Source organism: Rana temporaria, chromosome 8 (assembly GCF_905171775.1).
Source record: "Rana temporaria chromosome 8, aRanTem1.1, whole genome shotgun sequence".
Taxonomy (NCBI): Eukaryota; Metazoa; Chordata; class Amphibia; order Anura; family Ranidae; genus Rana; species Rana temporaria.
The window spans coordinates 188001822-188027641 of record NC_053496.1 but is presented as its reverse complement, the minus strand read 5'-3'; the positions used below and the strand labels follow the sequence as shown (position 1 = coordinate 188027641).

Genomic DNA, 25820 nt, shown 5'->3' with positions numbered 1-25820 from the left:
ATTCCTGCACCATTTAATTCAGACACTGGTGACGGTTTCTGGAACCGATCAGACCTTGGGGCTGCGGACTGAAGAATTGTCTGAAGGCATCAGTCAGACGGCCACCATCTCCACCGCTCTTTCTGTGACTGAACGAAGCCTCAGCAACACGTTGTCCAGCACCAGGAAATTGTAACCTCCCAGGCTCTGGAAACGCATTGCACAAACCTTTCTGCAAGGCCAGCCAAAGAAGTTTCATCCTCTGCTCCCTCTGCGAAGGGTGGATACGTTCTGGGAAAGTTCCTGAAAATAGGACACATGGGTCAAGTGTCCATGTTGGAGGGCAGAGAGGAGGTTGGTGCCTACAACCATTCCTGGCTGAAGCTGGCGTGGCGTCAACCACCTCTGAGCCTGCCCCTGCAGAGCTGACAGAATCTCTGCCCCAGTGTGGCTCCTGTCCCCTAAGCAGACCAACTTAAGCACCGCATGGCATCTTTTTGCCTGAGTGCTTGCGTAGCCCCTTGAACGTCTATGGAGCATCGCTGGTTCAGAAGGACAAATCTGCAGAGGAAGATGTCATAGAGGAAGAATAGGAGGGGGTGGATGAGAGAGCTACCACTAGCATTTTAGAGGTGTGGTGGCAGAACAAGCTCCAACAATATTGCACCCTGTCCTGCATCCTTCCCAGCTTCCAGCAGAGTTACCCAGTGCATCGTGTAAGGAAGGTAACGTCGCTGTCCATGCCTGCTGGACCACGAGTCAGCGGTAATATGCACCTTACTGCTGACCGCCCTGTCCAACGAGGCCAAGACATTGCCTTCCACATGCTGGTAGAGAACCGGAATAGTCTTCTGTGAAAAGAAATGGTGTTTGGGAACCTGCCACTGAGGTACCGCACATTCCACAAATTCACAAAAGGGGGCAGAGTCTACCAGCTGAAAAGGCAGCAGTTGCAGTGCTAGCAATTTAGCCAAGCTAGCATTCAGACGCTGAGCATGTGGATGGCTGGGACCAAATTTCTTTCTACGATTTATCAACAGGGGTAGGGAACGTGCATGCGGCCTTATATAGTGTGGGGCGTGGACTTCGTCCCCCTGAGCCATGATTGGCCAAAGGCACCCTGCCTTTGGCCAATTATGGCTCTCTTTGCTGACAGCGCTGGGATTGGCCAAAGTATGCGGGTCATAGTGCATGCTCTGTCAAATCATCACACAGCATTGCATTTGGCGCGAACGCCCCATAATGTTCGTTTTTCGATGAACAAGCTAACAGCCAATGTTAGAGTGGAACTCATGTTCGACCCGAACATAAAGCTCATCCCTACTAGTGAGAGACCGGGAGCTCAGGGAGAGAAGATCTGCAGTGAGAGACTGTGTGAGAAGAAGAGAACTATTCTGTGTTACCAAGAGTTATGTAGAACTAGCGTTAGTGACTGTAACAAGATTTGTTACCATAGGAGACAGCGGTCCTACCTATACAGAAGTGGTGTCCGGCTGGAGGCCTTCCACTGTATAGCAGTCTACCTATAGAAGTCTCGGAGTCTGCCAACTGTCATTGCATCTACTCAAATGTGTCCTGGCCCTAAACTGGCTCTCCAACCGTTCTTGTTCAGAGATAATAATGAGCATGTAATGTACAACATAGAGTATATAGTGCAGGGGTCAGGAGTATGTAATGTACAACATAGAGTATATAGTGCAGGGGTCAGGAGTATGTAATGTACAACATAGAGTATATAGTGCAGGGGTCAGGAGTATGTAATGTACAACATAGAGTATATAGTGCAGGGGTCAGGAGTATGTAATGTACAACATAGAGTATATAGTGCAGGGGTCAGGAGTATGTATGTACAACATAGAGTATATAGTGCAGGGGTCAGGACTCATGATATTGGTATTCAGTAATCAGTGGCGGATGAAATGATTACTGGAGACAAGTTGCAGAGATCCCACACCGCTGCCTCCCATCTCCTGAGACTGCACTCAGTGACTTGGGTCTGAGACTATACAGACATATCCCTCCACCCGGCACAGCCAGCAAATAACAGAGCAAGTAACCCGGGAGAATTGTTCTGTCAGAGATCTCACTAGACCCGGGCATGGGGCAGAAGACCCAAGGTACATACCCCAGGTGCCTAGGTCAAGCAAACCCTATGGTGAAAATCAACATTTTGCTGCCAGCTGAACCCCAGAATCTCCATAAATCCAGTCTAGAGACATAAATTGTGTCTGCAGCACAGAGGAGGAAGATTATCCGAGAGAAATACAGGAATACAGGACGGGGAACAGCTCAGGAAAGTGACCAGGGGATTACAGGCTGATATCACCCAGTCCCCGCCCTACTCTGGACCAATCAGTGAGCAGTATAGTTGGAGGAATGGATTTAGTGTTAATGACCCACCTGTGCTGATCTCTGTAGGAGTGTCCTCCTCTATAAATGTCCCCGTTATTCCATCCTCCTCCATAGACTGCCGATCATCCCTCACATACGTCTCTTCTTCTTCTGATTTCACCTCAAATTCTATATCGATTGGATCTCCACTCTAAACCAAGAGAATGAGAGAGAATATCATCTGTAAGATATAAACTTACATACAAAATCCACACATCATCTCCACCAGTCCATGTTCTAGATGCTCCGTCCCACCCACCTTGTAACAGTGGGGGATGGTGTGACCTTTCTGTGTGGAATCCCGGGAATACAGAGGACGGGGACATCTCTCTGGTGGGTTCCTGGTATTAGATGGCTCCATCATATCCTTGTGTCCTTCTGAAAACTCCTCCATCACTCCATACTCCTCATCCTCCTCTTTATACTCTTCTTTAATATCAATATTATCATCCCTGAGGTTTCCACTCTGAATATAGAATAAAACATTCATTATAATAAACATGTTTGTGTATAAATCATAACCACCAATAATTGTTCCTCATCTACCTGATGATGGTGGGGGATGGTGTGTTCTTCCTTCGTCGCCCCATCCTCATCATCCTCCTCCTTCATCTCTTCTTTAACCTCAACTTTAGGATCTCTCAGGTTTCCACTCTGAATATAGAATAAAAATGACATCAATGGTAACAATGCAGATAATGTACAGATCCTAATGAAACTATCAGTGATTGTTCCTCATCTACCTGATGATGGTGGGGGATGGTGTGACCTTCCTGTGTGGAATCCCGGGAATACAGAGGACGGGGACTTCTCTCTGGTGGGTTCCCATTACTGGATCCATCTGTAGGAAACACACACACTGACTGAATACATTGTTTCTATGTGTTTATCAGATGATGGGGGATCTAGGTGGAGCCTCCGTACTGCTCTCTCCTTTACAATAAAGTCTCCTCTTACCCGGTGACTGGAGGGGCGGCTGATTGTCCATCATGATGTCCTTGTAGAGATCCTTGTGTCCTTCTAAATACTCCTACATAGGGAAATAGACAGTGACATCACCTGATACTTACAAAGATAAAGTCATCATCCAGACACATCCCTTGTGTTGAACCTTCACAGACATCAGGAATAGTTATTTCCTCCTCCATAAAGATTTTAAAATCAAACACAAGTATCATAAGTCCACCTCTAACTAAAACCCCCAACCCGTATTATCGTATAATCTGTTAGTATAAACTGAAATGAAGATAATGTTCCGGCCTTGTAAGTGGGGGAATGTTCTGACCCTGAAGGGGTTAATCTAGGTCTCGACACTATATATGTGTGTATGATCATCTGCTGGAGATAAAAGACATCACAGGGACTATGGAGGAAGAGGACGGACATGACGGGGTTACTGGGTGTAAATAGAAGATAAGATCTTATTACCTCCTCTACTACTTCTTCCAGCGACGTCTCCTCTCTATTTCATCCCAACTCACCTCTCACCCGGAACTTCCTGTCTGTCCCTGACATCACTTCCTGTCTTCCATAGAGACTTCTCTCTATGGTAGAAGTGAGATCACCATCTTGTGGAGATCAGAGGAACTGCAGCCCAGAGAAACGTCTCATAGGTGTCCTTTTACGAAAGTGCGGTAAAATACCGCTATTCAGTTCTCAGGCATTCTCAGGGGAGATCGCTCTCCTCTGAGTGCCTGTTTATGAAGCTTTGTAGATCGATTCTCATGTTGAGATGAGGAGCGATCTACAAACGGCTGGAAACTCCTGAGAACTGCTTCTCTCACTGTAATCTGGCGTGATGTAGCGGGATTACAGTATGAGGAAGTGAAAAATACAGAAAAAGTTGAACACGAATCAGCACACATTATACACCACATATTAATAAAATAATAAAGTTACATTCCCACCAAACAATATACATTAACCGAATTATTAAAAAACATTGTTTTTATCAATATTTAAAGCTCATACATGTGCCTATTTACATGTGAATGGTGTATATTGTAATGGCAAAATTGGCTGTATGCAGAGCACACCGCCATTTTGCCCTGTGCTATTAAGCACATAATCCGTCTTAACCACTTAACGCCCGCCGCACGACTATATACGTCCGCAAAATGGCACGGACAGGCAGAAGGGCGTATATATACGTCCTTGCCTTCTAGCGGGTGGGGGGTCCGATCGCGCCCCCCCCCCCCCGCTGCGTGTGGCGGGCGGATTCCCTCGGGGAGTGATCCGGGACGACGGCGCGGCTATTCGTTTATAGCCGCTCCGTCGCGATCGCTCCCCGGGGCTGAACAACGGGGAGAGCCGTATGTAAACACGGCTTCCCCGTGCTTCACTGTGGCGGCGCATCGATCGTGTCATCCCCTTTATAGGGGAGACACAATCGATGACATCAGACCTACAGCCACACCCCCCTACAGTTGTAAACACACACTAGGTGAAGCCTAAAACGTTCAGCGCCCCCTGTGGTTAACTCCCAAACTGCAACTGTTATTTTCACAATCAAGAATGCAATTTAAATGCATTTTTTGCTGTGAAAATGACAATGGTCCCAAAAATGTGTCAGAAGGGTCCGCCATAATGTCGCAGTCACGAAAAAAATCATATCATGTCTGAACAGTCTCTGACCATCTCCTGTATCATGTCTGAACAGTCTCTGACCATCTCCTGTATCATGTTTGCACAGTCTCTGACCATCTCCTGTATCATGTTTGCACAGTCTCTGACCATCTCCTGTATCATGTTTGCCCAGACTCTGACCATCTTCTGGATCATGTCTGCAGTCTCTGGGGGGAGCCTACAGAGGAGTCAAGAGTGGGAGTGCTGCCAGGACAGGGGTCACGGGAGGAGTCAGACGTGTGTGGACTGTGGAGAGAAGAATATAGGAGCCACCAAGCTGAAGTCCAGAGAGGACCATCTGACTGAGCCTTGCACGGTGCACCTGAGAGGAGGCCAGATGGAGGGGGATCAGTGATGTAAGGAGGGAGTGAATACAGTAAAGAAAGGGAGCACTGCTATAAAGGTTCCCCCTTAAATCAGTAACCCCCCTGTCCTTATTGCATTAACTCTGCGGAAGGTGGTCTGTGGTCACTAGCGTCCCCCCCACATCATAGTTCCCTTTGGAACTCTGCGGATCCTGATATAAAGGGAAACTCTAATGTAAATGGGAATGCTGCGCACTCTGATATAAGGATATCTCTGGTCACCAGAGCCCCCTTACATCAGAGTTCCCCTTTACAAGAAAGTCCCTTTACATCAAAGGTCCCCTTGGCCCTTGCTCTGTAAGGGGGAATCCTGCAGACTCTGATGTAAGGGGGAACTCTGTGCTGGTTGGGTTATATTACCCTGACCTTCATGTAAATGGAGAAATATGGGTTTTGTTGCTCGTTGCAGCCGCACAAATTGTATCTATATTTGTGTGTGTGTAATATATATATATATATATATATACATATCCAATGTTTAATTATCTTTGATAAAAGAAGAATTGGTGAGAGAAAATTCTAGAAACTGTGAATTCATAGTTCAAAGAATGTACGGCTCTTTATATATGAAATTTATACATTTTATCACTTGAATTATTTTTCCTATTATGGGTGTGAGTGGGGCCTCATGTCCAAGTTTTGTCTGAAGCCTCACAAAGCCTAGAGCCGCCTCTGGTACTGTATATCCTTATAGATGGGTCATCTCCACTCCCACCAAGGGGGAGAGAAATATATTACTGCCTAGTCCAGACTTTCTCAGCCAGGGTTCCTCCAAAGGGTTCTAGGGGTTCCTTAAGCAACTAATATCAATGATCTGAAGGGGAGGGCAGTCTGCCCTCCCATGTAAGAATGTCCTTCTCCACTGACCACTGATATAAGGTGTCCCTCTCCCATTGGTCACCAAAGTAAGGAAGCACTACACTGACCACTGATATAACGGGGGTCCTTCTCCCATTGGTCACCAATGTAATGGACCAAAAAAAGTGACCACTTAAAATGAGCTCTGGGTTTGAACATAATTTGGCTTGTTTAGGCGATTTGTTGCCACAAGTCTCCGGTACACCCACCAGGCTTATTCAGCTGTCAGCTGGGGATTTGCTGGTTGGCCGGTGAATGTAATGTTAATAAAAGTATAAAAAACCTGTATGGACCCCCCACTACCAAGAAATTCATACTAGACCCTTATTAGAGCATGCAGCCTGACTGGGCAGGGAAGGGTGGGGGTGGGGAGTGAACATGCCTCCTCCTGAACCATACCAAACCACATACCCTCAACATGGGGAGAGAATCTTTCCCAGTCCATTCCCTCCTGGTTGGAAAGTTGAACAAGTCCAATGTATGAGCTCGTATCGGGGAACATGAGGGATCTGTACAACATAAGACATCGGGAAATGTATATCTGTCTGCAGAACACGGGGGAGATATTGGAACTCTAATTCATGGTCACCTGGAAATAATGAAAAGGAGAAAGTCCATCCAAACCGTGAGATTGGTCAGAGACTAATTGCTATTATTCTGGGCATTGCCAGACTAGGTCTTGGTGACAGAGTGAAGGGTGATGCTGCTCATACTATATGTGACCCTCATCTACATCATGGACATCTTCTTCAGCTTCTTAGTAAATAGGATAGAAATCTTCACAATCCTATAGAAGAGGTTGGGGGTCCTGAGTAGTCATAGAAAGGCCCAGCACCCCAATAGTAGAGGAAGAGGTGGTCTGGTGACATGGAGAAGAAGACTCCGGTCAGTCTCTGGATCTCCATCATTGGAAACATGGTGAGACAACAAATACAGCGGGATGGTGGAGGAGATGTTGGTGTCGGTGTGGAAATGGACAGAACACGGGATGATGACACTGAAAGAACAATACGGCTTCATTCTACGATATGTCAAGGAGAGAACCGTACAGGAGAGACTTTTCTCTCTAATTAATGTCAGTAGAAGACCCGGAGAAAGCCTGTTCTGACCACTGCACTCTGTACCCTGGGCAGTCTCTAATCATCTCTTGTATCATGTCCTCAGTCTCAACCATCTCTTGTATCATGTCCTCAGTCTCAACCATCTCTTGTATCATGTCCTCAGTCTCAACCATCTCTTCTATAAAGTCCTCAGTCTCTAACCATCTCCTGTATCATGTCCTCAGTCTCTAACCTTCTCTTGTATCATGTCCTCAGTCTCTGACCATCTCCTGTATCATGTCCTCAGTCTCTGACCATCTCCTGTATCATGTCCTCAGTCTCTGACCTTCTCTTGTATCATGTCCTCAGCCTCTGACCATCTCTTGTATCATGTCCTCAGTCTCTGACCATCTCCTGTATGATGTCTGCAATCTCTTACTTAAACACACTGCTAATAGTATTGTAAAATTTCCATTTGGTGCACCTCTAGCATAAATGATACAGGAGATGGTCAGAGACTACAGGCATGATACAAGAGATCAATACAGCCTTGCCAGTGCCCATCAGATGAAGCCTGCCAGTGACTGTGTTATGCAGCCGACCAGTGACTGTGGGATGTAGCCTTGCCAGTGCCTGTGGACGCAGTCTACCTGTGCTCATAAGATGCTGCCTACCAGTGCCTTTTTACATGCAGCCTGCCTGTGCCTGGATCAGAGCGGTGATCTTCCTGTGTCACCGAGCTGGATTTGAATTTCCTGGGCTGCAGTAACAATGTCCCACCTCCTGTGATCACGTCACACTGATTCAATGTCCCGGCATTGGATCAGTGTGCCGTCTATCACAGGAGGCGGGACATTGTTACTGCAGCCCAGGCAATTCAGCTCCCTGACACAGGGAAATCGCCACTCTGCAAGAAGAGAGAGGGAGGGGAGGATGGGACCTTGAGCCTTCAGGATGACACCCCGCAATGGGCGGACCCCTGGAGGCACGGCAACCGCGCAATTATCTGTACTTTTTTCTTCCGGCAATATGCTGAAAACACAATTTTCGGCCGATGAAAATTTTCGGTGCATCCCTAATTATAAATACAGCTCTTAATAAAACCCCCATCCCGTATTATCGTATAACCTGTTATTATAACTGGAAAGCTGAATTAGATGTAAAAAACACACATTTCGGAAATTAAGAGAAAGTTCCCGTAATGCCCCATAAGTGGGGGAATGTTCTGACCCTAAGGCCTCTTTCACACGGAGCGGACCGTTTTTGTGTCCGCAAAAGCTCAGCGGGGATCATCCGTAGTCCCCGCTGAGCTGACGGCGGATAGGGCGGTCCCCGCACACAGTGCAGAGACCGCCCTGTCTCTCCTCCGCTCTCCCCTATGGGGAGTTGGATGCAGACGGACCGTCTGTCCGTCTGCATCCGATCCGTTCCGCCGGACGGAAGAAAAATAGGGTTTTCTTCCGTCCGCAAAAGCGGATCCCGACGGACGCGGATGGTCGCGGACGTTAGTGGATGCTCCATCCGCTAACGGACGCGATCCCATAGGGAACCATTACAAGTCCGTAAACAGACTTGTAATGGACGGACGAACGGAGCGGACGTGTAAAAGAGGCCTAAAGGGGTTAATGTACGACTCCACACTATATATGTGTACATACCTCCCAACTGTCTGAGGAATGAGGGACTTCTATTAGCAAAAGTATATAGGCATAGGACACACCCCCTGACACACCCCTTAATGGAGAAACATTTAAAAAAAAAATCGGTTAAACCCACAAGTGCATTTTTACCACTAATATTCCTTTATATTGGCTTTTGGAATTTACAAATGCAGCAGAAAAATGTAGAAATTGGATGGAAGGTTTAGCACTGGGAAAGACTTTTTGATAGATAAATAGTGCATTTTATATACATCTATATAGATCAGACCAACATGAGGGACACATGAGGAGGAAAGAGGGACTTTGTTGTGGATGAGGGACAGTCCCTCCAAATCAGGGACAGTTGGGAGGTATATGTGTGTATTATCATCTGCTGGAGATAAAAGACGTCACAGTGACTATGGAGGAAGAGGACGGACATGACGGGGTTACTGGGTGTAAATAGAGATTTGGGGGTAGATTCAGGTAGGGGCGCGCAATGATACAGCAGCACAGCGTATCGTATTTACGCTACGCCGCCGTAACTTACAGGAGCAAGTGCTGTATTCACAAAGCACTTGCTCCGTAAGTTGCAGGGGGCGTAGCGTAAATGGGACCGGCGTAAGCGCGCGTAATTCAAGTGTGGAAGGGGGCGTGTTTTATGTAAATATATGATGACCTGACGTGAATGACGTTTTGCATGCGCCGTCCATGTACACATCCCAGTGTGCATTGCTCCCAAGTACGGCGCAACGACGTATTGGTTTCGACGTGAACGTAAATTACGTCCAGCCCTATTCGCGAACGACTTACGCAAACAACGTAAAAAATTCAAATTTCGAAGCGGGAACGACGTCCATACTTAACATTGGCTGCGCCTCCTAATAGCAGGAGCAACGTTATGAAGAAAACGACTTACGCAAACGACGTAAAAAACTACCGCCGGGCGCACGTACGTTTGTGAATCGGCGTAAGTAGGTAATTTGCATATTCTACGCTGAAAACGACGGGAGCGCCACCTAGCGGCCAGCGTGAGAATGCACCCTAAGATACGACGGCGTAAGAGACTTATGCCAGTCGTATCTTAGGCTAATGTCGGCGTATCTTGCTTTCTGAATACAGAAAGAAGATACGCCGGCGCAGATTTGAATTTACGCGGCGTATCTATGTATACGCCGGCGTAAATTCTCTCTGAATCCGGGCCAAGATCATATTACCTCCACTGCTTCAGTTTCCAAAGATGTCTCCTTGCTACTTCCTCCTGACTCACCTCTCACCTGGAACTTCCTGTTTGTTCCTGACATCACTTCCTGTCTTCCATAGAGTTTTCCTGTCTCTATGGTAGAAGTAAGAAGATCACAACCTTGTGACGCTCAGAGGAACTGCAGCCCCGAGAAACGTCTCGTAGTGTGACCACGGCCTTGTGCTGTGTGTGTATGTACTGTATATCCTTATAGATGGGTCATCTCCACTCACACCAAGGGGGAGAGAAATATATTACTGCCTAGTCCAGCCTTTCTCAGCCAGGGTTCCTCCAAAGGGTTCTAGGGGTTCCTTGAGCAATGGACAATTTCTGTCTCTCAATAACAATTGACATCAATCATCTGTAAGGAGGGCAGTCTTCCCACTGATGACATATAAGAGGGTCCTTCTCCCATTGGTCACCAATGTAAGGGACCACTACACTGACCACTGATATAAGGAGAAATTCCATCCAAACCGTGAGATTGGTCAGAGACTAATTGGTATCATTCTGGGCATTGCCAGACGAGGTCTTGGTGACAGAGTGAAGGGTGATGCTGCTCATACTATATGTGACCCTCATCTATATCATGGACATCTTCTTCAGCTTCTTAGTAAATAGGATGGAAATTTTCACAATCCTATATGTAGCTCCTGTTGAGTAGGCGCTATTTTGTAAATTTAGTTATATGAGCTTTAGTTGGCTTAGGATATTATGCCAAATTGTGGGTTTCTGTTCTAGTTCAGCTGTGTTGCACATCTTGCACTTGACTGTGGGTGTCGCTGTCACCAGGAGTCAAGGTCTGAATGGCAATGGGCTGGGTGTATTGAGTGCCTTCTTCCCAGAAGCAGCCCAGTGGGCGTGGTCTGCCCGCTGTGCATTCTGGGGAGGGTGCTCGGGCGGCGTTCTGACCGGATGGCCCTCCTGGCCTCAGGGATGCGTTAGCAGTATTTTCCGGTCTCGGGCCTGCTGGCCCGAGGCTCCGCAACTGACAGTAGGCTCAGGAGTTTTTGGGGCCTACTGGTCCAGGGGTGGTCCTGTGCTGTCTTGCCTGCGGGAAGAAGCCGAACAATTGGAGGACGCATCCTGGCTAATTTTTCTCACTGTCCTGCCGGCCTGGCTGAAAGATCCTGGCATGTGGACTGTGTGCTTTCTTTGGAGCTTTGCAGAGTGTGTGTGTGTGGTTGCATGATCTTGTGGCAGAGGACTGTGTGACGACTCAGTGACACTCATCAAGTCTGTGGCAGAGACGTTGAACGAGCTTCGCACCGGCTGCTAGGTCAGTGAGAGAGGCCTATCCGGTAGTTGCTGAATCCAGTGTGGAACTATGGATCTAAGACTGTACCCGTGATCCACAAGCAAGGTACCTGAATCTCCCCTATCCCTCCACCCCTCTGTTGAACCTTGTTTAATAAAACCCTTGGAGATAAAGAAACCAAGTGTTGGTGCGGACATTTGTCAAGAGGGACCCCTGGGACGAGTGTGGTGAACAGTAAGGTAACGGCAGGCCCAAATCTAAACCAGCAGCTCCTTCGGGGGAAGTGCTACATATGGAAGAGGTTGGGGGTCCTGAGTAGTCCTAGAAAGGCCCAGCACCCCAATAGTAGAGGAAGAGGTGGTCTGGTGACATGGAGAAGAAGACTCCGGTCAGTATCTGGATCTCCATCATTGGAAACATGGTGAGACAACAAATACAGCAGGATGGTGGAGGAGATGTTGGTGTCGGTGTGGAAATGGACAGAACACGGGATGATGACACTGAAAGAACAATACGGCTTCATTCTGCGATATGTCAAGGAGAGAACCGTACAGGAGAGACTTTTCTCTCTAATTAATGTCAGTAGAAGACCCTGACCTCTGTATATGATATACTCCTGACCTCTGTATATGATATACTCCTGACCTCTGTATATGATATACTCCTGACCTCTGTATATGATATACTCCTGACCCCTGTATATGATATACTCCTGACCACTGTATATGATATACTCCTGACCACTGTATATGATATACTCCTGACCTCTGTATATGATATACTCCTGATCTCTGTATATGATATACTCCTGACCCCTGTATATGATATACTCCTGACCCCTGTATATGATATACTCCTGACCTCTGTATATGATATACTCCTGACCTCTGTATATGATATACTCCTGACCTCTGTATATGATATACTCCTGACCTCTGTATATGATATACTCCTGACCACTTCACTCTAGGCCCATTATTCAGGGTTACCTTTTAACCACTTCCCACCTGGCCTATAGCAAAATGACGGCCGGGAAGTGGTTCAGTTATCCTGACTGCCCATTATATGATGTCCAGCAGGATAAGCCGTAATCGCATGCCCTACGGGGCGCACAGCCCGGCGATCTCTGTTGTGCAGAAACAAACAGAAATGTTTTGTTATTATTATTATTCATTACATTCCATTCGTTTAGATGTGGCATTCATTATGTTGGATAATTCGCAACTTCGGATAAATTCATATTCATTACGTTCACTAACAGCTAAATTTGAAAAGGAAATTCCGATAATTTGTTAGTTATTATTTCGGATTTTGAATTTCTGGATTCTCAAATTTATTCAAATGAATGAATGTCGATCATAACTAATGACCCGAAAAACGAAGAAACAAGTGAAAGGAAAACAAAGAAATGTTTGGTCAGTGCACATGTCTACAGCTTAGTAGATGATAAATTAGACAGATAACTGAGAAGCCGCAGATGTCACTCGCTAACAAGCTTTTAGATGTTTTACGAAGTTCCAAGGAATGTCTATACAAGAGGAAATCTATATGTTGTAAACGCCTAGAAGAGGCCACTTGGCATCCTGGCGTGAGTCGCTCCTTTCCCTGGTGAAATAAAAGGTTTGTTTTCCTGGAGTCCGTGTCCGGAGTCCATTCCTGGTTTCCCAGAACTCAAAGAGCCGTTTTGCTGCAACATTTATCTGGTGCATTGGCCGGGAAACCAGGTGTGACGGCTGTGACAGGTGACAACACCACCAGCAATTCTTCTCATTCCACCGACACACACAACTTTTTTTTCTCTTCAATACGTTTTTTTTATTATAATTTTTACTTTTAAACAGATTACAGTCATAGAATCAGGAAATAGTAAAAAGGTAGAAATGCGATTGGTCAGGAAAATGACTTGTCTGGAATGTGGAGGCGGAGTCGTACAATACAATACACAACGTGTTCCTTTATTATAACAAAGTATTGTAGAAAAGATCACACCATAGAAAATGGGGGAAAAGGAGATAATAAACCCGGATATTAAGGGGGAATTTGTGTACGAGGAACACCTTAACAATCACCACCATTTTATTCTCCAGGGCCTCTGCTTTTACATAATATATGTTTGGGGTTTTTATCTAATCTTCAGGCCCAAATTTTGCAAAAAAATCTGACAGTGAAAGGGTTAATGTGAGCTAGATGGGATCACTCTGCTGTGCTCACACATTAGAGCTCCCCCTAGCTGCAGCCTGGTAATAACATTGCTAGGAGGTCTATTCATTTGTCTGCTCCATACTTCCCATCTTTATATAAACGTCTCCTGACATTTAGGGGTCTATTCATAAAATATGTGCATAGCAATTCCCCCAGGGAAAGTCCATGTACATTCCTTCTGTGTGAATGGGGGAAAGATGAATGTTATTAGGATATTTGCTGTGCTGGTCGAACGGTTTCCATTCATTTACAATAGAAATGATTGCATTTGGCCACTAGGTGGAGATAATTTCTATGGTACTTAGCGCCATCTAATGGCCAAATGTGGTATTTTATGTCAATGGTTGGTAAAAAAAAAAACATAGTACCACTAGATGGAGTCAATGATCCAATATGTGTCATGATTGGAGGAACGCGTGTCACATTTGTTCTACAATTTGTTTTAAAATAGATCCCTAAATGTCTGTGAAATCTTCCACCACAATATGTGCTCAGCCAATGTGAGGTAATGACTCAATTTTTATTTTAAAAAGCCTAGGCGGAACACCTTTATAAGTGGTGGGTTTAACGTGTTTCGTCCTGGAAGACGACTTGAGAAAACGAACCTCTTGCAAGAGTTTACACCACAAAATGACTCCATTTTTATTTTTCGTTTTAAACATTTTATTGAAAGAAATACAGTACAAGTCCTCAGACAAATATTTGTAGTATAAACAAAAAAAAGTACAAATATGAGAAACAAGGCTTCTCAATACCTTATACAGAAAATTGATATTTCCATAAACTTATACAATTCCATGTTTAATTCAAGAAATATATTGTTAGAATAAAGAAAACATGTAAGGTAAACTAGTAAAAATGTTAATCTCTAGGTGATATAAAATAATAATAAGAAAACTTTGGTCAGCTCCGATCGGCGGCCCCCCCGTTCAACAATTCGGATCGGTGGCAGCCCCCCCGCTCAACAACTTCGATCTTGGCGGCACCCCCCCTCCAGGGGGCCCCTCAATCAACACAAGCCCAGGGGCCCCCACCACCCTAAGTCCTGCCCTGGCTATATGCTACATCTCGTGAACATGTTTTTAACCTAGTGCCCGTTTGGCATGTACAGTGTCTTATGATGTGTTCTCTATCATTGTATTATAAACAGAATTACAACTTGCACTACTCTGCTCCCGTGGCCCCTGATGACGGTTTGTTAACCAGAAACGCGTTGGGCATATCCACATCGCTCACCAGGAGAGTGCTTTCATGTTTTGTTTTTTCTCTTTTTTTGCCAATCTTGGCACACTCATTGGCCCAGATTCAGGTACAACTTGCGCGGGGGCAATCGCGATATGCGCCGCGCAAGTACGGATTTGCGCCCAGGCAAATCTGCGGATGAACCAGAAAGCAAGCTAAGCCTGAAATGAGGCATTTTTCCACGGACGCAGTTTCTCTGCCCCGGCGTAATTAAGGGGCATTTTTGCACAGGGTGCAACTTGCGCTCTCATGGTTTTCCCTCAGCAAATATGCAAATGAGGATCTACCGCTGATTCAGAAACTTGAGCGTGTGAGGCGCATTTTGCGCACAAGCTGTTCGGCGCGGGCAAATTTGCACTTTATAAAAGCAGGAGCAAGTTAGCAACAGATGGCCACAGGTCAGCTGGAGAGCAACTACAGCAGCACCAATACGGACGAGCTGAACAAGCAGAGCACCCACACTTTCTGGACCTCACATCTGTGTGCCAACATGCCAGGGGCAGCCACGGTTCTAGCAATACTAGAGAGTGAACCGACTCGTAGGAGGGCACGGGAGAGGATATACCGAGTGCGCAGGAACATCTTTGACATATAGAGTGATATTGAGGTGTATCGCATGTTTAGATTCAGCCCTGAAGTCATCCTAGATTTAGCCACAATCCTGCATGATGACATCACCAGCCAGACACATCGTGGACATGCAGTGCAGCCACTGGTCAAGGTAGTGGCAACCCTGCATTTCCTGGCCAGTGGATCTTTTCAACGCACAGGTGGAATTGTGGCTGGGATGTCCCAATCCAGCATGAGCTGGTGTGTGCACCAAGTTATCCCTGCAATCCTGAGACGCATGGCCAACCAGTTCATCAAACCCACCCAGGAGGCAATCACCGATTTCTATCAAATAGCCAGATTCCCACGCACTGTGGGTGCCATTGATTGTACCCATGTGGCACTACGGCCCCCCCGTGAACTAGAGCATATCAACTGTAATAGGAAGCACTGGCATTCCATAAATGTCCAGGTGATCGTGGATGCCCTTGGCCTCATATGGCACGTCCGTGCCAAACACCCCGGGTCCTGCCATGACAGTTTCATCTACCGTCAGAGCAGCATCCCCACCGAATTTGAACAGAACATGTATGGGGACAGCTGGCTGATTGGTGAGTGACATGGGTGTCAGGTATGACTGTCCCCCCCATGATGCGGACATCACGAGGGGCACATGCATGACTAACATCCTCCTGTCTTTTCCCTTCCAGGTGACTCTGCAAATGCACTGGGACCCCATTCCGGAACCCCCAAACCCCAGGAGAGGAAAGATTTAATGAAGCTCACGCACGTACCCGTGCAGTGGTGGAACGCACATTTGGCATCCTTAAGTCCCGTTTCAGATGCCTGGATAAATCCGGGGGGACCCTGTTGTATTCCCCAAACTTTGTGTGCCAGATCATCGGGGTATGTTGTATTCTGCACAACTTTGCCCAGAGAAAGGGCCTGCAGATTGACATATGTGATGACCTGACCCCCGAACCCCACAATCCCCCACCAAGAAACTCTACAGGGTCTACTGAGGGAAGAGCAATCAGGAGTGGTCTCGTGGAACGCCTTTTTGCACGTTAAACACACACATTCATCATGTCACAAGTGCACACCACTGTGGTCCCTAGCACACACACCCCACATGCACCCAAAATTGGATTAGACCCAAGGATACCCCATGGTATCAGGGAGCAGCGACGCTGCGTCAAGGCTCCAATTATGTTGCTGTCCATTCATACACCTTTCACATGGCAGAGGGTGACACCCCTTTTCCAGCAGGAGTGACACCCCCCCCATTCACACACCAGGCACACTGTAGTATACACTCCTCACTGTGTGTAGGGACTACAAAAAAAAAAATACTCAAACTTTGAGCATAACGAAAATATACAAAAGCTCATAATCTGAGCATAAAACAAAATCAAAGCTCATAATCGGAGCATAAACAAAATCAAAGCTCATAATCGGAGCCAAAAAAATATAAAATAAAAAAGGAAACTAATTTTTTTTTTACATCCTTGTGCCAAGGGTGCCCCGGCTCCTCAGTCGCCGTGGTGGCGATGGAGCATGGGGTGGAGGTGGTGGGGGGGGAGGAGCATCAACCCCTACTTCCTCACTCCTGGCAGGTGGTGCCTGCATGCCCTCCATGGCGTTGGCCAGGCGGTTGAGGACAGTGTTGGTCTGTGCCAACATCCGCATCTGTCGGGTGGTCGTGATCCTGTGGTGCCGCCGGGTTAATCTCCCCTCCTCCCGCACAGCAGCAGTGTTGGCCTCCACCGCACCTGCCAACCTGCTCACCTCCGCTGTTAGCAATGCGGTGGCGTCCTGCTGCTCCACCATACAGGTCACCATGGCTGCACAGTTCACACTAACCTCCTCCAAGCTCTCAGTATCTCGTTTCCCCCGGTCAGCATGCAGGGTGAGGGCCTGCTGCACAGATGAGGAGGAGGATGCCAGGCTGTCCGCCACCCACCATGTCCCCTATATGGCGGGTCTGCTCCTCCTGCAGACCTTCACGGAGGCTGGAGGGTACACCCCTCGTTTTACATAGAGCCTTCCTTGGAGGAGAGGCTGGGTCACGAACTGAGGGAGAAGAAGGGGAGGGGGATGACGTTATGGTCGGGGGGTGGTGGGGAGGTCAGGGATGGTGGGATCCTCCTGGAGGTACACAGATTCATCCAGGTTGAGGATAATGGACTCCTCCACCACTTCCTCCTCCCTAGATGGACTATATCCTCCTCCACCAACATGCCCAGTATCTGCAGGGGGCCTGACTGGACCCCATGATGTTCTGGGGATGGCGTGGGTCGCCCTACAGCCGACGACGGCCCAGCCTCATCATCAACATCTTTGGATGACACAAAAAAATATGTTGCTGGAGCAACACACTTATCACATGTTCCCTTCTACCCCCTCCCATGATACACAGCAAATATGAGAAAAAAAAAATTACCAGTCCCCAACAGTGGAGTCATAGCCTGGGAGTCCCTCCACCTGCTCCAGCGCTAAACTCTGTGCGATCACCTCCTCCTCCGGATTTAATAGTAAAGAGCAGGCTGGTCCTCCTCCCGTGCCCCTGCTATGCTTTCGGATTAGGACAATTTTGTCCCTGACTCGACGACGCATGTCAGTAAAAAATTTTTGGATGTCCTCCCAGGAACCCTCCTCAATGCCCAGGGCATTTATGTCCAATGTAATAGCCTCATATATTGCCCTCCTTTGGGCTACGGTGGTATTCTTCCGCTCTGAACCAAAAAGAACGGCAGTATGGCGCGTCAGTGCCGCCAGCAGTATATCCATCTCAGCGGAGACAAAATTTGCTTTTCTTTTTCTTATCTCAGGGGGGGGGGGGTGGAACAAGCAGGATGTAATTTTGCACAGGACCTGCGCAGGTCTGCCCCTATTTATTTGCTCAGTGCAAGCAGGATTTGCCCTGAAAATAGGACAGGCGCAGTTTCACGCATGCGCAGACGGGAGCGCCCGAACTGCGCATGCGTGCGCCCGGCGTAAACCACTGCTGAGCTGAAAATACATCATTTGCATAGGGGCACACCCACTTTCACTTGCGCTGGCTTGCGCCCTCAATTTTGCCTTACACAGGAGCAAATTAACAGACAAAAGGAATCCTGAATCAGGTGGCAATCTTGACAAATTGCCCCGGCACAGAGAAATTCAGCTGAGCTGCACAGGTGTAAGTAATGGGCAAATCTACCTGAATCTGGGCCATTGTCTTTGATGGTATTCCTTTGTAATTTGCACTTTTGTTGCTTTTATATGCACCTAGGTGCGCATTGTGTGCTTGTATCAAGTGCCAACATGTTTATCTTGTCCCATTAAAGATTATTTTATACTAACACTGTGTTTGGCTTGTAAAGTCCCACCAAGGGGGTATTCTCTCTTTTGTCATCTGTTTGTAAAAACTGGACTTATCTGAAAGACAATTCCCGCACTCAGGACAGGAATACGGCTTCTCCGCCCGAGTGAGATCTCTGATGCGCAGAAAGAATGGACTTCTGTGAAAAACTTTTCCCGCACTCAGAACAGGAAAAAGGCTTCTCCCCCGTGTGAGATCTCTGATGTGTGTAAAGATGGTACTTCATTGAAAAACATTTCCCACACTCAGAACAGGAAAAAGGCTTCTCCCCAGAGTGAGATCTCTGATGTGTGGAAAGACTGGACTTCTGTGAAAAACTTTTCCCGCACTCAGAACAGGAAAAAGGCTTCTGCCCCGAGTGAGATCTCTGATGTGTTGAAAGATAGGACTTCTGTGAAAAACATTTCCCACACTCAGAACAGGAAAAAGGCTTCTCCCCTGAGTGAGATCTCTGATGTGTGGAAAGATAGGACTTCTGTGAAAAACTTTTCCCGCACTCAGAACAGGAAAAAGGCTTCTCCCCCGTGTGAGATCTCTGATGTGTGGAAAGATAGGACTTCTGTGAAAAACATTTCCCACACTCAGAACAGGAAAAAGGCTTCTCCCCCGTGTGAGATCTCTGATGTGCGGAAAGACTGGACTTCTGTGAAAAACTTTTCCCGCACTCAGAACAGAAAAAAGGCTTCTCCCCTGTGTGTAATCTCTGATGTGCGGAAAGACTGGACTTCTGTAAAAAACTGTTCCCGCACTCAGAACAGGAAAAAGGCTTCTCCCCCACGTGAGATCTCTGATGTGCGGAAAGAATGGACTTCTGTGAAAATCTTTTCCCGCACTCAGAACAGGAAAAAGGCTTCTCCCCCGTGTGCAATGTCTGGTGTGTGGAAAGATTGGACTTCTGTAAAAAACATTTCCCGCACTCAGAACAGGAATACGGCTTCTGACCTGTGTGAGATTTTTTATGCTTATTAAGATTGCTTTTGGAACTGAAATACTTCCCGCACTCGGGACAGGACAACCTCTCATCTGTTGCAAGGACAGCACCATCCCGCACAGTCTGAGGTTCCTCGGGATGAGAGGAATACGATGGTCCGGCACCGTCCCGCACAGTCTGAGGTTCCTCAGGATAAGAGGAATACGATGGTCCGGCACCGTCCCGCACAGTCTGAGGTTCCTCAGGATAAGAGGAATACGATGGTCCGGCACCGTCCCGCACAGTCTGAGGTTCCTCAGGATAAGAGGAATACGATGGTCCGGCACCGTCCCGCACAGTCTGAGGTTCCTCAGGATAAGAGGAATACGATGGTCCGGCACCGTCCCGCACAGTCTGAGGTTCCTCAGGATAAGAGGAATACGATGGTCCATCTACACTGTGTGGTGCCGGATGGACATTTGAGGTAGTCGGGTTTTCTCCTGGACTATACTGTGTGATGTCCTCATCTTCTACTTTATAGTCTGGAGACAAAGTGAGACAATCCTCTGAGGTTTTCCTCATCTCCCGTCCATCTACTAAAATAGAAATACAAAGATTATTACTAGACATCAGCTGATTGGTTCCCCTAAACCAGGACTCCACCCACATCAGGCAGCTTTGTCTCTGAGGATCTTACAATTCCCCCCTCAAGGTAACTAGTAAATGGATCCTCTGATCTCCTACCAGGATGTGGGATCCCTTGAAGACTGCCTATGCTGAGTGACTATCCTATTCCTCCTCAATGTTCATGTTGATAGCTTCTAAGAATATTTTTGTTTCAGGGCACTACCACCACTGCCTAAGGCCCAATTTTTCTGCCCCTGTTTAACAGGGGCGTGTAATTACAATTTTTGCTGTAATATTTCACAGCAGGGCTCATTCCTGCGCTCAACTAGAGTATCTGTGAGGGGTTGCAGTGTTGTCGCATCACCACCACTGTGTCATGGACATGCAATAATGTCTGGCAGCTTACCTTCTTCTCATGTGTCCATTAGAGGCCTGACCCTCTTCTGGCTGCCTTTTTGCTTCTCTCCTTCCTGTATGGCCCCCACCCCAGGCGCCCTGGGGAATCTTGGGCTCACGCTTCCTCTCTGATTGCAGCAGTCGGCAACTGGGTTCACTACCATGTGGTCCATCCCTGACCCCAACGGGGTGCACTTGTCACCTGGCCACAGGTGACCTGACACACTGACTAAGGCCCAATTTTTCTGCCCCTGGCATGCAATTACAATTTTTGCTATAATATTTCCCAGCAGGGCCCGTTCTTGCGCCCACCAAGAGTAACTGTGAGGGCTTACAGTGTTCTGGTACCAGCAACACCTAAGGCCCAATTTTCTGCAGAGTATATAGGGCAGGCCGTATAGTATATACAGGCTAACCCCTACTTTCAAAAATCCGACTTACAAACGGAGGGAGACAACAGGAAGTGAGAGGAAATCTACCCCTAGAAAGGGAAATTCTCTCCTGTAAGAGTTAATATGGGAAAAGGTGTCTCCTCTCCACTGATGCTTTATCACCAATCCTTGTTTCCCTAATAACCCCAAATTTTCTAAATCCAATTGTCATTGGGACAGAAAGTGAGGTGAAATCTTCTGAACACGGGGCACAGACAGCAAAACAAATGTTACAGGGGTGATAACCCTTCTCTATGTTTTCCAAAAAGCTTAAAAATAGATTTTTGTATGGAGCTACACTTACAAAATGTACCAGTTCCAAATTACAAACAGATTCAACTTAAGAACAAACCTCTAGTCCCTGTCTTCTTTGTAACCCGTGGACCACCTATATATTGCTGTTCAGAGTATATAGAGCCTGTGGGCCCCACACCTATTCTTTTTTTAATTTGGGTGTGAGGTTCCCCTTAATATCCATACCAGACCCAAAGGGCCTGGTAATGGGCTGGGGGCGACCCATGCCATTTTTCTCAATCATTTTCATCTATATTGCCGCTGCAAGCAGTTTTAAATTACTTTTATTCCTTTAGAAATATTATTTTGTGCAGGGACAGTTCTAAACACAGGAAACATGTGCCACTTCACAGGCATACTATAGACACCCCCAGGCACGATATTTAAATGAAAATTTCACTTCTATGTTTTCACTTTAAGCATTATTAAAATCACTGCTCCCGAAAAAACTGCAGTTTTTAAAACTTTTTTTGCATTGATTCAAGTTCCCTGGGGCAAGACCCAGGTCCCCAAACACTTTTTAGGACAATAACTTGCATATTAGCCTTTAAAATTCGCACTTTTGATTTTTCACGTTCAGGTCCCATAGACTTTAACGGAGTTCGAATGGGGGGCTGCTCATCCCTAGTGAGCAGTATGGGTGGAGGAATGGATTTAGTGTTAATGACCCACCTGTGCTGATCTCTGTAGGAGTGTCCTCCTCTATAAATGTCCCCGTTATTCCATCCTCCTTCATAGACTGCTGATCATCCCTCACATACGTCTCTTCTTCTTCTGATTTCACCTCAAATTCTATATCGATTGGATCTCCACTCTAAACCAAGAGAATATCATCTGTAAGATATAAACTTACATACAAAATCCACACATCATCTCCACCAGTCCATGTTCTAGATGCTCCGCCCCACCGACCTTGTAACAGTGGGGGATGGTGTGACCTTCCTGTGTGGAATCCCGGGAATACAGAGGATGGGGACATCTCTCTGGTGGGTTCCTGGTGTTAGGTGGCTCCATCATATCCTTGTGTCCTTCTGAAAACTCCTCCACCACGCCATACTCCTCATCCTCCTCTTTATACTCTTCTTTAATATCAATATTATAATCCCCGAGGTTTCCACTCTGAATATATAATAAAACTTTCATTATAATAAACAAGTTAGTGTATAAATCATAACCACCAATAATTGTTCCTCATCTACCTGATGATGGTGGGGGATGGTGTGACCTTCCTGTGTGGAATCCTGGGAATACAGAGGACGGGGACATCTCTCTGGTGGGTTTCTGTAGCTGGATGACTCCACTATGGTGTCCTGGTACTGATGTTTGTGTTCTTCCTCCATCGCCCCATCCTCATCATCCTCCTCTTTTATCTCTTCTTTAACCTCAACTTTAGGATCTCTCAGGTTTCCACTCTGAATATAGAATAAAAATGACATCAATGGTAACAATGCAGATAATGTACAGATCCTAATGATACTATCAGTGATTGTTCCTCATCTACCTGATGATGGTGGGGGATGGTGTGACCTTCCTGTGTGGAATCCCGGGAATACAGAGGACGGGGACATCTCTCTGGTGGGTTCCCATTACTGGATCCATCTGTAGGAAACACACACACTGACTGAATACATTGTTTCTATGTGTTTATCAGATGATGGGGGATCTAGGTGGAGCCTCCGTACTGCTCTCTCCTTTACAATAAAGTCTCCTCTTACCCGGTGATGTGAGGGGCGGCTGATTGTCCATCATGACGTCCTTGTAGAGATCCTTGTGTCCTTCTAAATACTCCTACATAGGGAAATAGACAGTGACATCACCTGATACTTACAAAGATAAAGTCATCATCCAGACACACCCCTTGTGTTGAACCTTCACAGACATCAGGAATAGTTATTTCCTCCTCCATAAAGATTATAAAATCAAAAACATGTATCATAAGTCCACCTCTAAATAAAACCCCCATCCCGTATTATCGTATAATCTGTTAGTATAAACTGAAAAGGTAAACTGATGGAAAAAAACACATTCCTGAAAGAAAATTTTCCGGCCCTGTAAGTGGGGGAATGTTCTGACCCTGAAGGGGTTAATGTACGACTCCACACTATATATGTGTACATACCTCCCAACTGTCTGAGATGGGAATGAGGGACTTCTATAAAGTATGTAGGCATAGGACACACCCCTTAATAGAGAATAAAAAAATAAATCGGTAAAACCCACAAGTGCATTTTCACCACTAATATTCCTTTATATTGGCTTTTGGAATTTACAAATGCAGCAGAAAAATGTAAAAATTGGAAGGAAGGTTTAGCACCGGAAAAGAGTTTTTGATAGATAAATAGTGCATTTTATATACATGTATATCCACTTCCCGACCGCCGCATGTAGATATATGTCGGCAGAATGGCACGGACAGTCACATCAACGTACCTGTACGTGCCTGCCTAGACGTGGGTTGGGGGTTCCGATCGGGACCCCCCCCCGCGCTACACGCGGCGGTCGGGTTCCCTCGGGGAGCGATCCGGGACGACGGCGCGGCTATTTGTTTATAGCCGCTCCGTCGCGATCGCTCCCCGGAGCTGAAGAACGGGGAGAGCCGTATGTAAACACGGCTTCCCCGTGCTTCACTATGGCGCTGCATCGATCGAGTGATCCCTTTTATAGGGAGACTCGATCGATGACGTCATTCCTACAGCCACACCCCCCTACAGTTGTAAACACACACTAAGTGTACACTAACTCCTACAGTGCCCCCTGTGGTTAACTCCCAAACTGCAACTGTCATTTTCACAATAAAGAATGCAATTTAAATGCATTTTTTGCTGTGAAAATGACAATGGTCCCAAAAATGTGTCAAAATTGTCCGAAGTGTCCGCCATAATGTCGCAGTCATGAAAAAAATTTGGCTGATCGGCCCCATTAGTAGTAAAAAAAAATAATTAATAAAAATGCAATAAAACTATCCCCTATTTTGTAAACGCTATAAATTTTGCGCAAACCAATCGATATACGCTTATTGCGATTTTTTTTACCAAAAATAGGTAGAAGAATACGTATCGGCCTAAACTGAGGAAAACATTTTTTATATATGTTTTTGGGGGATATTTATTATAGCAAAAAGTAAAAAATATTGCATTTTTTTCAAAATTGTCGCTCTATTTTTGTTAATAGCGCAAAAAATAAAAACCGCAGAGATGATCAAATACCACCAAAAGAAAGCTCTATTTGTGGGGAAAAAAGGACAGCAATTTTGTTTGGGAGCCACGTCGCACGACCGCGCAATTGTCTGTTAAAGCGACGCAGTCCCGAACTGTAAAAACACCTTGGGTCTTTAGGCAGCATATTGGTCCGGGGCTTAAGTGGTTATAGATCAGACCAACATGAGGGACACATGAGGAGGAAAGAGGGACTTTGTTGTGAATGAGGGACAGTCCCTCCAAATCAGGGACAGTTGGGAGGTATATGTGTGTATTATCATCTGCTGGAGATAAAAGACATCACAGTGACTATGGAGGAAGAGGACGGACATGACGGGGTTACTGGGTGTAAATAGAAGATAAGATCTTATTATAAGGTGACCAGATTTTTAAAATGAAATCTAGGGACATATTTTTTCTTTACTAGTAAGGGCAATAATCGGCAACCGTCGCCGCCCGCCTCACAGCCTCTCAAGTCTTACTCTTCAGGCCCCGGCTACTACTGGGTGGGGAGCGGAGGAAGATCACTCCGCCAGGGAAGGCAAGGAGATAGGCAGGTGGATGGCCAGGATTTGAGCCAAGGCAGAAGAACATGCGCCCGAAACTGAAGAAATATTCCCTCCGCTCCGACCAGCACATGATCATCAGAAAGGGACACAGATATTGGGAAAAATACAACCCCCCTATGCTAGTAGGCACAGCGGAGCGGGGGGGGGGGTAATTCTATATATATTTTTATTTTAATTCTGCACTGACTGTCTTTTGAAATTGCCCTTGCCCCCTATTAAACCCAATCTGGGGACAAAACCAGGGACAGACTTGGTCCGGGGACAGTGTCCTCAATCAGGGGACTGTCCCCTAAAACTGGGGATGTCTGGTCACCCTAACGTAAGAGGGTCCTTCTCCCATTGGTCACCCTATCTTATTACCTCCTCTGCTGCCGATTCCAGCGATGTCTCCTCACTACTTCCTCCCGACTCACCTCTCACCCGGAACTTCCTGTCTGTACCTGACATCACTTCCTGTCTTCTATAGAGACTTCCTGTCTCTTTGGTAGAAGTGAGAAGATCACCACCTTGAAAAAGCTCAGAGGAACTGCAGCCCTGACAAACTTCTCCTGTGTGTGTATGTACTATATATCCTTATAGATGGGTCATCTCCACTCCCACCAAGGGGGAGAGAAATATATTACTGCCTAGTCCAGACTTT

The 25820-nt window shown here is 46.5% G+C and overlaps 1 pseudogene; it reads right to left on the bottom strand.

Moving 5' to 3' along the window:
* LOC120910660 overlaps nucleotides 1-25820 on the bottom strand; it is a 39861-nt pseudogene that overhangs the window by 6971 nt on the left and 7070 nt on the right.